At 44.1% G+C, this 17,744-nt stretch overlaps 1 protein-coding gene across 6 annotated transcripts in view; it reads left to right on the top strand.

Moving 5' to 3' along the window:
* Positions 1-17,744, top strand: part of TBC1D1 (TBC1 domain family member 1) — a 294,417-nt gene that overhangs the window by 74,390 nt on the left and 202,283 nt on the right. The gene's annotated exons all lie outside the window — the stretch shown is intronic.

The following is a 17,744-nucleotide window of genomic DNA, read 5'->3' as shown; positions in this document are numbered from 1 at the left end:
GCCTCTCTTCTCTTTTATACCCTGTAAAAAAATGCTTTGTTTCTGGAATGAATTCTGCTCGCAATCCAAGGTTTTACTGTATACATACACGCACCAATCAGCCATAACATTATGACCACCGACATGTAAAGTGAATAACGGTGATTATTTGGTTTCAATGACATCTGAAAGTGAACATGTTGTCCCTGAAGTTGATGTGTGTAAGACTTTGAGTGACTTTGACATCTCCAAAACTGCGCTCCCCAGTGGGACGTTCCTGGTCTGCAGTGGTCGGTCCAAGGAAGGAGAACTAATAAACCAGTAAGGTGGTCGGTGATGAGTGACCAATGCTCACTGATACACGTGGGGAGCAAAGGCTGGCTGTGTAATCCAATAGAAGAGCTACTGTAGCTCAGATTGCTAAAAAGCATTCATTCTGGTTCCTATAGGGAGGTACCAAATAAAAATACCGGCGCTTAGTGAAAAATTAAATGAATAACAATTTCCTATTGGGAGGTATCAGAACACAATCTATCACGGATGTTGTGTATGGGGGTGCACAGACTGAATAGGGTACACAGACTGACCCACATTTACAACCAGAAGTGCCAACAATTGGCACCTGAGCGTCACAACTGGACCACGGCGCAATGGAAGAAGGTGGCCTTGTCTGATCACGTGGATAGCCATGTGCATTGCTTACCTGGGGAAGAGATGGCTCCAGGATGTACTATGAGAAGAAGGCAAGCTGGCTGAGGCAATGTGATGCTTTGGGCAATGTTCTGCTTGGAAACCTTGGTGTGTGTCCTACCTTTTATGTGGATGATCCTTGGACACATACACCTACCTAAACATTGTTGCTGACCAAGTACACCCCTTTGTTAAAATAGTATTCCCTGATGGTAGTGGCCTCTTTCAGCTGGATTATACACCCCGCTACTAGGGTTGTCCCGAGACCGATACTGAGCATTTACGCGCAAATGCTCCCGGTACTTTATTTTTTTTCCTCTGAGCGGGGAGCGGTCGGAGAGGAGACTGAGGGGGCGGAGAGGAGGCGGAAAGCAGAGCAGTCCTCGGGTATGTAAAACATGACACTGGAGGAGAGCCGCTGCCCCCGTCTAGTTGTTCGGCGCTCGGGGGGGAAAAGAACAGCTTTCATTTGAATAGCTGTGTGTTCCCCGCCGCGTGTCGTCAAATATAGCCCCCCCTCCCCCTTGTCCGGGCACTTTGATAGACAGATCACCCGTCCCAGGATTGGATGGGTGATCTGTCTATCAAAGTGCCCGGACAAGGGGGAGGGGCTATATATGACGACGTGCGGCAGGGAACACACAGCTATTCAAATGAAAGTTGTTATGTTCCCCGAGCGCCAAACAACTAGACGGCGGGGGGGAGACGCAAGGCTGCATTTTGGGGACACATGGCTGCATTTAAAAAAAAAAAAAAGGATCGGTAATCGGCATCGGCGAGTACATGGGGGGGGAAAAAAAAAGTATCGGTACTTGTACTCGGTCCTAAAAAAGTTGTATCGGGACATCCCTACCCACCACAATGCAAAAATGGTTTGAGAACCGCAATGAGTTTGGGTTATTGACTTCCAGTCCTCAATCCAATCTTGAATCTGTGGGATGTGTTGGAAAATGAAGTCCAATCCCATGGAGGGCCCTCCTTGCATGATTTTAAGGATCTGATGGAGATGACTTGGTGCCAGATACCACAGCACACCTTCAGAGGTCTAGTGGTGTCCATGCTTCAACTTTCAGTGAGACTGAGTAATGGCTCAGGGTCGGTGGGCAGGAAGTAATGACCCAGGGTCGGCGGGCAGTGGTAGGAAGAAATGGGTCGGTGGGCACAAAGTAATGGCCCAGGGTAGGCGGGCAGTGTCAGGAAGAAATGGGTCGGTGGGCAGGAAGTAATGGCGAAGGGTCGTGGGCAGTGGCAGGAAGAAATGTGTCGGTGGGCAGGAAGTAATGGCCCAGGGTCGCGGGCAGTGGCAGGAAGAAATGGGTCGGTGGGCAGGAAGTAATGGCCCAGGGTCGCGGGCAGTGACAGGAAGAAATGGGTCGATGGGCAGGAAGTAATGGCCCAGGGTCGCGGGCCGTGGCAAGAAGAAATGGGTCGGTGGGCAGGAAGTAATGGCCCAGGGTCGGTGGGCAGGAAGTAATGGCCCAGGGTCGGTGGGCAGGAAGTAATGGCCCAGGGTCGGTGGGCAGGAAGTAATGGCACAGGGTCGGTGGGCAGGAAGTAATGGCCCAGGGTCGGTGGGCAGTGACAGGAAGAAATGGGTCGGTGGGCAGGAAGTAATGGCCCAGGGTAGGTGGGCAGTGACGGGAAGAAATGGGTCGGTGGGCAGGAAGTGATGGCCCAGGGTCGGTGGGCAGTGACAGCAAGAAATGGGTCGGTGGGCAGGAAGTAATGGCCCAGGGTCGGTGGGCAGGAAGTAATGGCCCAGGGTAGGTGGGCAGTGACAGGAAGAAATGGGTCGGTGGGCAGCGGCAGGAAGTGATGGCCCAGGGTCGGTGGGCAGCGGCAGGAAGTGATGGCCCAGGGTCGGTGGGCAGCGGCAGGAAGTAATGGCTCAGTGTCGGGCAGCGGCAGGAAGTTATGGCTCGGGGTCGGTGGGCAGCAATCATTCATCACTTTTGATTAATCTCTCTAGAGATTTTAGTAGCCAGACTGAGCTTCTAAAAATCCACACTAGTGCAGCTTCCATCAGATTTTGTAAGAAGCTCTGGATGTCGGACGAACGGCTCCTTCTCCACCACAATGGGATTTCAGTTCCAGCTTCCTGGGTAACCCCCACACCCCTCTAATCAGAAGCCTCTTATAGCCGAGTGTTTGGGAACAGAAGTGTGAAAAGTATCACACTGGTACAAGGAGTCTGGTGGCGGTGGAAAGTATCACTGCACTGTTAAGGCTTCTTCACACAGGTGCAGAGCCATGTACAGTTTGTATCATTGTGTATGTTGTTGCACCTGGGAGTGGCAGAGGTTCGTGCTGCAGCGGGTAGCAGCCTGTTGGGCCTCGTTTATACTTGGGGCGGAAGATTGGTACAAATAGGTGATTGAGCCACAGTTACAGTAGGGCTGCAACTAACTATTATTTTCATAATCAATTAGTTGGCCGATTTATTGTTTCGATTTATCGGATAATAACCTTAAAGTATTTAAAAAAAAAAAAGGCAATTTATTCTTAAATATCTCTATGCAGAGGTAAATAAAAAAAAAAAAAACTATATGGTTAATCTCTAATCCATTTTGAGAATAACAGACAGAAGAGATATACTGTATATACTATTAGAGGTTGAATCTTGTTTTGTGCGTGTGTATATATATTTATCTCTCTATCCCCATTCTTCCCTGCACCTGCTGTCATATATGCTGCCCATACAAAAACCATGTCTTCCTTCAAAAAATGTTTGTTCGGTTTTCTAATCATTAGTGGGGTCAAATCGACGTTCATTTTGGACCACAGTGATGGGAAAATTCGAAGGAGCAGAATAGGAAACTTCTTGGTCAAAGGAATTTTCAGACCGTGTGTGTCGTTTTTCATTCAGAAATTACATTCTTTCATTTGGAATGAGGCTCGGTTCACATCTATGCTGTTTGCCTTTGATCTGTTTCTGCAGTGCTTTTTACTGTGCGCTTTGCGTTTTTTTTTTTGCACGCGCGATTTTGCTGCATTTTTGCCCAATTTGTTGTTGGGCAGATTAAAAGATGCAAATTGTGGCAAAAACGCACTACATGCTTTTCTGCAACTTTTCCATTGAAGTCTATTGAACCAAGAAAGCAAAAAAAAAAGCACTGTTTTACGTTGAAAAACGTTCTTGACCCTTTCCAAATACGCAGCAGCTGAAAAATACATAGATGTGAGCGTGTCTCATAGGAAACCATGTTAAACGAACTGTAGTGCGTTTCTGCAAAAACGCAGCAGCATAATTTTATTTTATTTTTTTGCCTGTCATAATGGTGTTAAAAAAAAAATGAAAATTAGCCCTTTATAGTACAAAAAGAGCAGATAATCACTAGTACAAGGGGTTCATTTATACTGTGAAAGTAATACTATATCTCACACATGATATAAGATATATGGGCATTTTAACTGCGTCGCTTTAACAATTGCGCGGTCATGCTACACTGTATCCAAATGAAATTTTTATCATTTTCTTCGCACAAATAGAGCTTTCTTTTGGTGGTATTTATTCATGACTCCTATTTTTGTTTTGAAAACAATATATATTTTCTTTTTATTGGATTTCTTTTAAAATCGAATTTTGTCATAAATTTAAGCCAAAATGTATTCTGCTACATGTCTTTTGGTAAACAAAATTCCCGTTAAGTGTATAATACCGTATTTATCGTGGTATTGCGCGCTCCGGCGTATATCGCGCACCCCTAATGTGGACCCGTACGTAATTCCTGTATAATTTTTTTTTTTAGTACTTACAGTTTTGGTGTCTTGCGCGGCGTCCATCGGCGGCCTCGTCGGGTCCGTCTGCGGCTTCAGTGGTGTCCTCCCGGCTTCTCCCGCGCTGTCGAATCGCCGCTTCCCGAACTCAGTTTGAATGCCTGCGCCGACATATACCGAGTGCAGTACACTCGGCTACGTTCGGCCAGGCTCGGCTTTGCTCGTGCTCACGTTCTGTGACGTTTATGCGTGAGCACGAGCGAAGCCGAGCCTGGCCGAATGTAGCCGAGTGTACTGCACTCGGTATATGTCGGCGCGTATATCGCGCACCCACGATTTTCCCCTTATTTTAAGGGGAAAAAAGTGCGCGGTATACGCCGATTAAATACGGTAATTGGTTTGTGTGATCAGACATATGTACGCAAATGATCATGTACAGATGTGCGCAGGTGATCATAGACATATTTGTGCAGATAATCATTGGGACATGTGATTTTTTATTGGGACATATGTAGGGGACAGCTGTTTTTGTGTGTGTGTGCGTGCGCGTAGACATGCATGTTTACATTAGGTTGGTGATCAGTGTGTAAAAAAAAAAAAAAACGGCTCATACACACTGATCACCAGATGGCTGCAGCGATCCTCTCTTCTCCGACAACTAATGTGTGAGGAGAGCCGATCACCTAAAACTCGGCTCTCTATTTACATCACATGATGGCTGTGATTGGACACAGCCATCGTATGATCGGGAGAGGCAATTGCAGAGCCCTCCTGCCGATCTGAGACACGAGCGCATCGGGATCGTGTCGCTACACGGGCTCGCACGTGATCCCCCTCCTGAGGGACGTTCCTGAACGTCCACTTGAAAGGAGAGAGTGCCCACCCGGCCGTACATGTACAGTGGCCGGGTGGGAAGTGGTTAAAGCTCCCCTGACCACCCTCCTTCACTGTATGTCAGGCGGACAGGATAGTACTCATGTTGTAGCCACAATCCTTTGCTTGGCTCTAGCCAACCTTATACCCCATCTCGCGCTCGGCGGTTAGTACTGCCACCAAACGCGACCCAATCAGATGAAAAGGGACGTGCCATAGCTGTCCTGCAATCGTGTCCTTTTTATTAGAAGTTGGGCAGGTGGTGGAAAGTCTCCTACTGTTGTTAGGAGTGGTGTGGGTGGTTGATCTCATCTCTCTGATGGGTGTATCCAGTGTTTAGTGTATATGGGTGATCCCTGCTCTAGATTGTGTGTAGTACTGAGCAGGTCATTGTATCTTTTGTTAGGTTTAGGGATTTTGTTTGTTAATTGGGTTATTATGTAACCTGCTTAACCTCATGAGTGAAATGGGAATGTTCTAGTGTTACCCAGGAAAATGTGTACTTTCCACGATACTGACCAACACGTTTTATCTTGCTATTGTGTTCAATGGTGGTAAACACCCTCCATCTATCTTTTCCTGGTGACCAGTGAAATGTGATTGCTGTATCTTGCCTCTCGCCATCGCCTGCTTAAAGCGGTGGTTCCCCCTAAAACTAATTTCTAACAATAGATTCGTAAGACCCGTTACACTGCGGGTAGGCTGGCATTTTTTTTTTTTTTTCGTACATACCGAGATCTCCCCGTCTCGTCCCTAGGCGGTGGGCGGAACTAGTTGATTGACGTTCCTCGGAGGGGCGCGTACGTGACGTCACGACTTTCCGAAAGAAGCCGAACGTCGCTGCGCATGCGCCGTATAGAGTCGGCTCTATACGGCGCATGCGCAGCGACGTTCGGCTTCTTTCGGAAAGTCGTGACGTCACGTACGCGCCCCTCCGAGGAACGTCAATCAACTAGGAACGCCCACCGACAAGGAACGAGACGGGGAGATATCGGTATGTACTAAAAAAAAAAAAGCCAGCCTACCCGCAGTGTAACGGGTCTTACGAATCTATTGTTAGCAATGTGTTTTAGGGGGAACCACCCCTTTAAAGCCGAGTTCTACCCAAAAGTGGAACTTCTGCTTCTCTGTCTTGGCAGTTTTCCCTTCCTCCACTTCCGAGGGACGGCTCCATCTCCGGAAGTCCGGCCCCTCCTTCCTCCGCCTCCTGGCCAATTAGCGCAGCGCACTTCGCGCATGTGCAGTAGGGACCTGCCACGAAACAGAAAAGCTTCACTGCCAGTTTCCCTTACCAGGAATGGTGGTGGCAGCAGCCGATCCAAAAATCGGCTGGGGTGCCAACATCACAGGAACCCTGGACAGGTAAGTGTCCTAATATTAAAAGTCGGCAGCTACAGTACTTGTAGCTGCTGGCTTTTATTTATTTTTTCGTGGGGTGGGGCAGAACACCTCTTTAAAGTGTTACTAAACCCACAACAGTAAAATCAGTCTGTATATGGGAAGGCCAGCTAACACACAGGCAGGGTAGCCAACCTGCACATGCTCAGTTGTGCCTTTTATGCTGGAGAGAACAGTTTCTTGTTCTCCGAGCTAGCCAGGTCACATTGTATTGACATCGCACATGTGGGTATGTATACAGGCTGCAGTGGAAATCTCCTCCTACCTGAACGCTCAGCATTGGAGAAACTGTGCAGTTTATCATGTAACCGTGGTATACAGATCATCCAAAAAGGTATATAGTGGCAGTATTTTAATATAAGCTGTGAGCACTGTGGGGGGACAGATGAACTATTTTCATATTGCTGGTTTTAGTAACACTAAGCCTACTACACACGTGTTGGGTGACATTGACCGGTTCAATAAAAACCAGCTGACATCCGGCCCAAAAGAAACCGGCTTCTGTCGGGCGAGCATGCTAGAAAACAAGCAGCTGACCGTGTCCCAATCAGCGCTCTGTCATGCTGACAGCTGCCCCCCCGTCAGAACACACAAGAACAGCAGGGGAGATTGCTGTACTAACATTGCATTGTTAGTACAGCAGATTTGACTGTTGTCAGTTTTAATTATTATTATTATTATTTTTTTCGTTCAACCCAGCGAGTTGAACGGGAAAAAAAAAACTAGTGGAGTGTACTAGGCTTTATTTTAGTCATCTGAACGTGAGCAATTTCAGTCCTCTTTATGGTTGTTTGGTCTTTTAGGTGTAGCAAACTTGGCTTTTCCCATCTGATATATTTGGCTGTAGGACATGACTTTTTGCATGTGCTGGTCTTAAGAGTTAGAATGCTCAATCCTGTGATGCTGGGGCGCACTCAAAGTGGGTTGATCTCACAATGGGAGTTTTTCATCCAGGCTGCGGAGAAGCTGCCATTGGCCCATAGGTGTGGCATTTACCTAAGCACTGATTATTTTTTTTTATTTTTTTTTACGTGTTTTTAAAACCACTGAGATACCTAGACTGTAGAGCTGCACGATTAATCGTCAATCGTTATTGCAATTTTTTTATTTTTATTCCCCACTGCGATCTTTTTGTTTCAATAATTTTTATTAGTATATAAAGAATCATATACAAACATGTCTAACAAGTAAGTTCCTACAAGACTCATATAGATGTACATATCGTCTATTTGCAATTCTTATAACATTAAACTGCATAACAAATTATTTCTTGTTTTATAGAGAAAATTAAAAGTCCTTACTTATATATAAAAAAAAAAAAAAAACAACTATTTTCATGTACAGCAGATATATTACTTATACCGGTAGTATAAGCAATAGTAACAGTTACATTACTATAACTCCACAGAATTATTACATACTTATGCAAAGTTTGCATGAAAGTAACCTATTGGAAAATTAAGATTATAAACTAATATATATTACGATCCCTTGTTTAACTCTCAAATGTTTTGGTTGACCCATGTTTTCCATGGTGACCATGCAATATCAAATTTGTGTAAGTTGTTTTGGGCTAAAGCCCATAGTCTTTCATATGTCATGTGAAGATTTGTTAAATCTACAGCTTCCATCACTGAAGGAGGACACGGTACTTTCCACCTTCTGGTGATTGAAAGTCTAGCCGCTAGGAGTAAATTGATGGCTGAAGTTCGTTTATTAGCCTGAATACATTCTACTCCCAGGGATAGCAATGCCAAAGCTGGGTTTGGTTCTATAGTAGTATTAGCTAAGCTATTTAAAATATCGAAAATATTTTCCCAATATTCCTTTAATTTGGGGCAATTCCATAGTATATGGAGGAGATCACCTTTACCGTCACATCCTCTCCAGCAGGCATCTGAATGTTGAGTGCCGAATTTAGCCAACACATTAGGTGTGTAGTACCATCTTAAGTTTATTTTAACTGTCAATTCCCATAACGTAGCACATCTGGATACTGTTTGATCTATTACACAAGCTGATTTCCATTGATCGTCGGTAAAAGAGAGATCAAGGTCTTTCTCCCATTGTATGAGTGGAGCAGATTTAGTAAATTCTCTTTTTCCTTGAAGCGAGTTATAGAATAAAGAGATACCTTTAGCTTGTATGTCTATGGAATTGAAAAAATTCCAAGCATGTTTACAGATTTGGAATTTTGTAGGATTAAAATTTTTTAAACAGTTAAATACCTTTTTGTAATAAACTTGGTGTGTTTGGGGTAATCGAAATTCCGATTTAATTGCACTGAAAGATTTAATTTCGTTTTGAACGAAGAGGTCCTGAATTCGTGTTATCCCATGAGAATGCCATACATCAGTTATCTCCGATGATGAGATTATCTGTATGACTTTCAATGGAATATCAATTGTTACTCTCGGGAAGGAGTTCTCATTGCATTTTATAAATTTCAGCCAAGATGATATGGATATTTTCATAGATGGTGGCAAGTGTGAGGGAACTTTTAACCCTATAAGTGCTCCTAATAGCCAATTTTTTGTTTGTTTTTGCAAGCAATATGAGGATTCTATGAATCCCCAAGATTTTGTGGGAGAGGCCTGAAACCATTCTCTAAGTTGGGTTAGTATAGAGCTGTGATAATAATCTAAAAAGTCTACATATCCCACTCCTCCCCACAATCTGTGTTTTATAAGTTTATGGTGAGCGCACCGAGATCTTTTCCCCTGCCACACGAATTTAGAGAGAAGGGATTGTAGAGATTTGAAGTAGCTAGCCGGAATTGGAATTGGAATACAACGAAATATGTATAGTACTTGTGGTAGGTGTATCATTTTAAAAGCAGATAATCTGCCCCACTGCGATCTTGACAAAGTGTTTTCTGATCTTTTGTATATAGAAAATTCTCTCTGCTCTCAGCCGTCAAAAGTCTGGAGAGTCTGCCAAGTTTTACAACTTTCTTTATTAGTGGAACATTAAAGCGGTTGTATACCCAAAATTCTGACTTTGCATTTAATTTTGTATTTAGTTAATTAAAATTTAATTGCCATTGTTAATTTTTACTCTACCTGCCTCCTGTCCCAGTTATCGATATTTAGCCGAGCCATGACGTCTAACACGCATGCGCCGTATCCTCCTTTTCTACCGGCAAGCCGAGACCCGGCCGGAAAAATTCAGTGTCTGTCGGGGCTGCGTCCTTTCCTGGTTTAGACATCAGCCCCGACATCCCGCGATGCTTCCTCGGGTACCATGACTTGTACGTCACAGGGTGGAGGAGAGACAGAGGTGTCCTATCGTCTCGATAGAACAGCGCTGGCCGCGGTCACAGCAAGAGGCGGAAAGGGGCGGGTGTTTTATTCAGCAGAGTTTTTTTTTAGTTGGACATTTCGATAGAACAGCGCTGGCCACCACAGAGCGGGGGGACCCATACTGATAGAACAATGGGCTTGTTACTAAGACGCATGCGCGGGATTACCGAGATGAGAACGTAGTATGGGCCGAAATAAAGATAGTTTCAGATGCGGAAGACCACAGTGGAGATGGCGCCAGCTAATATGCAGAAAAACTTTTACAAGATAAAGAATATATGCAGTAAGATAAAACAATTATTTATATACAACGTGATCAATCGATTGTTAAATACCTTGTCTTTCATAATACTGTGAATATACAATTGATGAGGGAGGGTTTACAACTGCTGTAAGTCTAAACGTTGTAACAATTTGTCTTTTACATCAAAGGAATAGACTTCTGTATGTAAATTAGGAACGTTTTTAAACACTAAACCTTTTTCTGACATTTGTTTTCAAGTTAAAATCATATTTTTTTTTTTGATAGAAAATGACTTGGAACCCCCAAACATTATATATATATATATATATATATATATATATATATATATATATATATATATATATATATATATATATATATATATATATATATATATATATATATATATATATATATATATATATTTTAGTAGAGACCCTACAGAACAAAATGGTGGTTGTTGCAATATTTTATGTCACGCTGTATTTGCGCAGTGGTCTTTGTAATGCAATATTTTAGGGAAAAAAAATACTTTTAATGAATTATAAAATAAAAAAACGAACCAGTAAAGTTGGCCCACATTTTTTATTTTGTTCTATAATGTAAAAGATTTTATGCCACGAGAATCGTGAGAGAATCATGATCTTTATTCTAAGCAAAAAAACTGTGATTCTCATTTCGGCCAGAATCGTGCAGCTCTACTAGACTGCATTGTATATGATATTACAAAGTGAACCTATCATTTCCCCTTTTATGGTAAAGGTTGTCTGTTGACGGATTATTCTGTCAGCTAGCTAGCCCTGCTGTCAGTCTGTGCTTCTCTGTGGTCATAGATTTACCATGCGGTATGTGACTGTCTCTTTCTGCCTGAAGAAGGACCACATAGGTGGAGAGGGGAAACAAAAGGTAAAAAAGAGTCATTCTGCTTCTGCATTTTAAGAAAAATTCACAAATATCTTACCCCAACACTAACAGTGAGGTAAAACAGGGATGACAAATTTGCTTGGAATCTAGGAGCCAGCTAACAAAGTTAGTAGCCAAAAAACGCACCCCGTCCCGACGAGCTTGCACGCAGAAGCGAACACATACGTGAGTAGCGCCCGCATATGTAAACGCTATTCAAACCACACATGTGAGGTATCGCCGCAATCGTTAGAGCGAGAGCAATAATTCTAGCTCTAGACTTTCTCTGTAACTCAAAACATGCAACCTGTAGATTTTTTTTTTTTTTTTTTTTTTTTTTTTAACGTCGCCTATGGAGATTTTGAAGGGTAAAAGTTTGTCGGCATTCCACGAGCGGACGCAATTTTGAAGTGACATGTTGGGTATCAATTTACTCGGCGTAACATTATCTTTCACAATATAAAAAAAAATTGGGATAACTTTACTGTTGTCTTATTTTGTAATTAAAACAGGTGTATTTTTTTCCCCCAAAAAAGTGCGCTTGTAAGACCACTGCGCAAATACGGCGTGACACAGTATTGCAACGATCGCCATTTGATTCTCTCTAGGGTGTTAGAACCCCCAAACATTATATATATATATTTTATTCTAATTAGAGGGAAGGAGATGGCAGTGAAAAATTACACATTTGAACGGCTGTTTTACTTGTAATGCCAACGGCCACCACCAGATGGCGCCAGGTCACAGAAAGAAGCTTGGGAATTCACAAAGCCACGGCCTCAATTACTGTCCGTCGCGGGCCCGCCGAGATCGCGCTGCGGGGCGCACGGAGACACAGGATCCTGTGCCTCCGTGCGCCCCCACCTCGCGATCGCCGGTATTTGAGGCCGCGGCTTTTCGGCCTCAATTACCAGCGGGCGCCAGGTCACAATTTCTTGTCGCAATTGCAACCTGGCGCCCGGATTTTGTCGAGCCCTGAGGTAAAAGATGGTTTGACGAATTTACACAGAAAGCTCCAGTTTGTAGACAGACTTCTCCCTATTCCACACAGTATTAATTGTCTCCCAGTGTACCCCAGAAATGGACAGATGTTCAGATTACAGGCAGCTTGTTGCATGGATATTGAAATCTCCAGCAATGTCTGACAACTTCCTGTGGTATAAATCTCACGATTTAGGATCGCAGACAAAATACCGCCTGAAAAACTCCTTTACTGCCTACTCAATGTAAAAGCCCGAGGGCTTTCACACTGAGGCGATGCGCTGGCGGGAGAGAAAAAAAATCTCCTGCAAGCAGCATCTTTCGAGCGGTGAGAGGAGCGGCATGTATACCGCTCCTTCCCATTTAAAACCATGGGAAACCGCGGCAATACCGCAGAGGCTCATTGCGGGCGGTATTAACCCTTTATCGGCCGCTATCTTTAGTGGCACTATACCGCCACCGCGCATCCCGCTCCAATGTGAAAGGGTCCTAACACTGAGAACCAAGCGATCACAGACTGCTGATCACTCGGTTCTCAGAGAGCTGGTGACTGTCAGTCAATGCCGTCTGCTCTGCCCACCCCCCTCCCCCCTGGCATTTACTGGAGTGTTGAGCTGTGGAGGGGGCAGAAGCGGCTTGCTGAGGGGCTGAGCCAGTTGTCAGTCCAGGCATGTGGGTAAAAAAAAAATCGCAATAAGCGACTGGTTTGCGCAATTTTTTTTTTTTTTAACTAGTAATGGCGGCGATCTGCGTTTTTTTTTTTTTTTTTTTTTTTTTTTTTTTGCGCGACATTATGGCGGACACATCGGACACTTTTGACACCATTCACATTTATACTGCAATCAGTGCTCACTAATTACTGTATAAATGTGACTGGCAGGGAAGGGGTTAACACTAGGGGGTGAGGAAGGGGTTAAATGTATTCCCTATATAGTGTTCTAACTGTGGGGGAAGGGGGGTGACTGGGGGGGTGACCGATCTGTGTCTCTATGTACAAGAGACACAGATCGGTCTCCTCTCTCCCTGACAGGACACTGTCAGTGTGAGAGCCGGTGACTTGTCCTCAATGTTCCCCTAACGGGGAAGTTCCTTCACTGACTGCGCAGGCGCAAACTTCCTGACGGAAATCTCCGAACCTCGCCCAGCATCCAGGCTCATTCTTTAACATCCCCGTGGATTGGAGGATGTTAAAAAAAGAGCCAGGAGGCCGAGCGAGCGGAGCGAGAACGTGAGGCCGACTGGCCACTTACCTCGAAATCCACGTCGCCCTGGATGCCGGCTGCGGTTCCGAGATTTCCGTCAGCATGTTTGCGCCTGCGCAGTCCTTGAAGGAACTTTCCCGATAGCTGGAACCATCTCAGCTTGCGCATGCGCTGGAACTTCCACGATGGCTGGAACAAGCACGGCAGATCAGGGCGGCCATAAAAACCCGGCACCCCAGAGAAGCAGAACCACCCTGCGGCCATATATAAGTCGTACGGCCGTCGGGAAGTGGTTAATACAAGAAATTATCGCAAACAATTTTTTTTTTTTTAATGTAAGAAAAGCCCATTAATCTCTGTGCTGTGCAGAGAAGAGAGGGACCCAGTCCCATTCTCCTCTTTGGGGAAATTCGGTGGAAACATACTGCCTGTCCGTTCTCGTACAATCCGCCAGATGGATGGAAAATGGGACCACCATCTGAAAAACTGACAGACGGACCTGATCGGAAAGCCCATGTGAAAGGCCCCTAGGCACGGTGATTGTTCATGAAGTTTTTGATTGGATTTTTATTCCTGTTTGTATTAACTGTTGTCTTGGGTGTGGGAACACCGTATTGGTGAATGATGCAACTTCTCAAAATTTTGTGTTTTTATTATTTTTATTTTATATATATATATATATATATATATATATAATATGTAAAATAAAATTCTTTTTTTTTTTTTGGTGGTGTGTTTTTTTTTTTTTTTTTGTGTTTACTATCCAAATGAATGTGCTGGTTTTCTCACCATAAATGCAAACGCACAGGTGTGTGTGTGTGTGTGTGTTTGTTTGTTTTTTCCCCTGTGTCATCCCTACATCTCCTCTCAGTTTCCAGCGTTGGGAGTACATGGCAATAGACTGATGTTGCTGTTTTCCAGACGATGGCTTTTAGTGAAGATACGGGCATTTTGTATCTATAGAAGAACATTGTGCGCACAGTTTCTCTCTCTCTCTCTCTGCTATATCTCATTGCTTGTAATGTTTGTATCCGACAGTCTGAGGATGTCGATAGAAAGTTAATGACACCCCCAGATCAGTTCGCATATCGCAGTGCGAACCGTAAATTCGGACAGAAAGCGAATCGCATGGGTGTGAACACTCATGCGATCCAATTCTGGTGCGGACCAAAAAAAGGGTCCTGCTCGACTTTGGTCCGAATGCGATGCAAATTCAGGCATATATTCTGTATGGCTGATTTTTGCATCGCATGTGATCTGCACATCGTATGTGATGTCAGACAGTGTGAACCGGCACTAAATACTATATTGGTTGGAACATTTCATTGCAGAAAGCCCAGTAATATCCTTCAGTGAAGATACGGGTATTTTGAACACTGCACACCGTTTCTCTCTACTATATCTCATTGCTTGTAATGTTTGTATTTGACAGTCTGTGGTTGTATTTCCACCCTTCTTGTACTTCCACATTCTCTGTAATAAGGAAATATGGAGGTCGCCATTGTCACCTCATTCCTGAGATGTTAGTTCCCCGGGTTGTTATGCTAACCAATTATCTTTTCCTGAGTCTGACATGAAGCAAGATATGAATAGAACCTCCATTATTTCTCACGTTTAGGGCTCATTCACACCATCTAGATGTTCTGATCACAGGGCTGCTGGTGTGTGCTGGAAGTGAACTGCCAATCCCAGTGAAAAAAAAGCTTGCTTGGAATAATGTTACATTGCCTTTTGGGGGATGATGCTGTTTGGCTTGCCTTCTGTTATAATTGCACTGGACAAGGCTGATGTGATGAGTCCCTAATGTCTATGTAGAGCAGTGTTTCTCAACCTGGGGGTCGAAGAAAGATTTGCCAGGGGTCACCGCATCCTGGGCTGTTCCTGAAGCCCGCACTGCTCTCCCAGCCTTTTTGCGGCCGCCCAGCAGGGCAGTCTTTGGAGCCTGTGGCCGCCCAGCTGCGCTGTTCCCATCCCGGAGCCTGCGGCCGCCCACTCAGCCTCTTTGCAGGCTTGGCTGGGGGGCAGAGACTAGAGGTCAGCTGACTGGTGAGGAATGTGAAGTGGGAGGGGCTGGAGGAGACTCTTTCTCCTGATTTCGGCATAGGTGTCACTGCTACGAGACACCACAAAGTCGGAGACACTGAAGCTGGAGATGGCAACACTACCTGTAATTATAGTTGCCATTAAAAGGACTCAGGAAGAGCTAAATGTCTGCAGGTTAAGGGCAAAAATTACTTGTCTTGTCTTGGGTGCTGACAACCCACGCTACGAAAATAACTTTACTGTTGGGGGTCCCCACAACTTGGGAAATTTTATCAACGGGGTCACGGCATTAGAAGGTTGAGAACCACTGATGTAGAGGGTTCTTTACTGTAAGAGCGGCAAAGATGTTAAATTCGGTGGTCTTAGTGGGAAGCGTTGATTCGTTTTTTTAAAAACTATTAGATAAGCAACTAAACAACCACAACATACAGGGATCTACAAGGTAATACTGACATATAATCACACACATCGGTTGGACTTGTGTCTTTATTCAACCTCATCTACTATGTAACTATATTTAACTAGGTCCATATTACCTTGGATCCCCTTATATTGATTTTATTCATTTATAGATTTCTCATGTTTAAAGTGATTGTAAAACCAGAAGGTGTTTTTTTTTTTTGTTTTTTTTTTTTCTTCATACGTTCTATGCTTTAAGATAAAAAAACTTCTGTGTGCAGCACCTCCTAATACTTACCTGAGCCCCATCTTTCTCCAGCGATGTCCACAATTTCTTTGGCCATCCGTGACTCTCCTCCTGATTGGCTGAGACACGGCAGCAGTGCCATTAGCTAACTGACTTTAATTGACAGGAGTGGGAGCCAATCAAGAGAGTGGGGGCACTCAACGGGAGGGAGGGGCACGGAGCACAGAAGAGTGACCCGAGAAGAGGATGGGGCTGCTCTGTGCAGAACCATTACACAGAGCAGGTAAGTATAACATGTTTGTTATTTTTAGAGAAAAAAAACATAACGGAGGCTTCATACACACTGGATGTTTTTGCAGCTGCTCCTAGGGCAGCGCTTGACAAACTCCTGCCATCATGGCAACCAGAAGTTTCGTCCCGTCACCTGGGCTGCCCCCCGAATACGCCCCACAACTCCATGTGCCCCTTCTATGTATTCCGGGTTTCGCTTGCCCATCTGCGGGCCCATGACCAGCATAGCGGGTGACGCCAGGTAGAGGGAGGAGAGCAGACACATGTCTTCTCTCCTTCCCTTCTAGTTGTTGATCCAGAAGTAATGTGTGATGTCACTTCCGGGTCCCCGTTGACCATTTTCCCAGCCAGCATGGCCAGGAATGAATGTAATGCAGTGCGATGTACATTGCATTCAGTGGAGCACAGGGCAGTCGTGTAGCGTATTTTAGACTGTTGTGTGTTCTTCAAAACTGACAATGCACTAAAAAATGCATTGGTGTAAATCAGACCTTAAAGAGAACCTGTCGCCAAAAAAAAAAAAAAAATTAACATAGGGTTCTTTTTGTCCCCTATGGAAAATATAGGGTACTGACCGGTTTAAGGTTTGACATTGGTATTTATTTACTCGGTGCAACCTCGGCATTATTTTGCCAAAAAACTGGGTCATTTTTTGTTCCCCCCCTAAAATTAACATATAACATGTGTGTGGTGTGCGTGTTTGTTTTTTATTTATTTTCTGAAATATTTGTGTTTCCTAAACCTATGCCGTATTATTGACCTAAAACATTGGCACCACCACTATTTTATCTGCTTTCAGAGAATATGTTTTGGGGGGTTTTATGTAATCTTCGGGCCTAAAATTATTTTTTAAATGTGTGACAAAAAGGATTAAAGGATAAGTTCACCTTTGGGAACAGGTCTGAATTCGGACCTGCAATGGACCAAAAGACGTACAGGGCTTTTGAGTAAATTCTCACAGGAGCCGCATCGAAGATATGTGAACCGGCTTCCATTCTCCTGCTATTGCGAATTGGATACCCAGCCTAAACCTTTTTCTGAAACTTGTTGCTTACAAGTTAAAATCCAGTATTTTTTGCTAGAAAATTACTTAACCACTTAAGACCCGGACCTTTAGGCAGCTAAAGGACCCGGCCAGGTTTTGCGATTCGGCACTGCGTCGCTTTAACAGACAATTGCGCGGTCGTGCGACGTGGCTCCCAAACAAAATTGGCGTCCTTTTTTCCCCACAAATAGAGCTTTCTTTTGATGCTATTTGATCACCTCTGCGGTTTTTATTTTTTGCGCTATAAACAAAAATAGAGCGACAGTTTTTTTTACTACTAATGGCAGCGATCAGCTATTTTTTTTTTTTTTTTCGTGACTGCGACATTATGGCGGACAATTTTGACACATTTTTGGGACCATTGTAATTTTCACATCAAAAAATGTATTTAAAATGCATTGTTTACTGTGAAAATGACAATTGCAGTTTG

Source organism: Rana temporaria, chromosome 1 (assembly GCF_905171775.1).
Source record: "Rana temporaria chromosome 1, aRanTem1.1, whole genome shotgun sequence".
NCBI lineage: Eukaryota > Metazoa > Chordata > Amphibia > Anura > Ranidae > Rana > Rana temporaria.
This window is presented reverse-complemented; position numbering and strand designations above follow the sequence as displayed.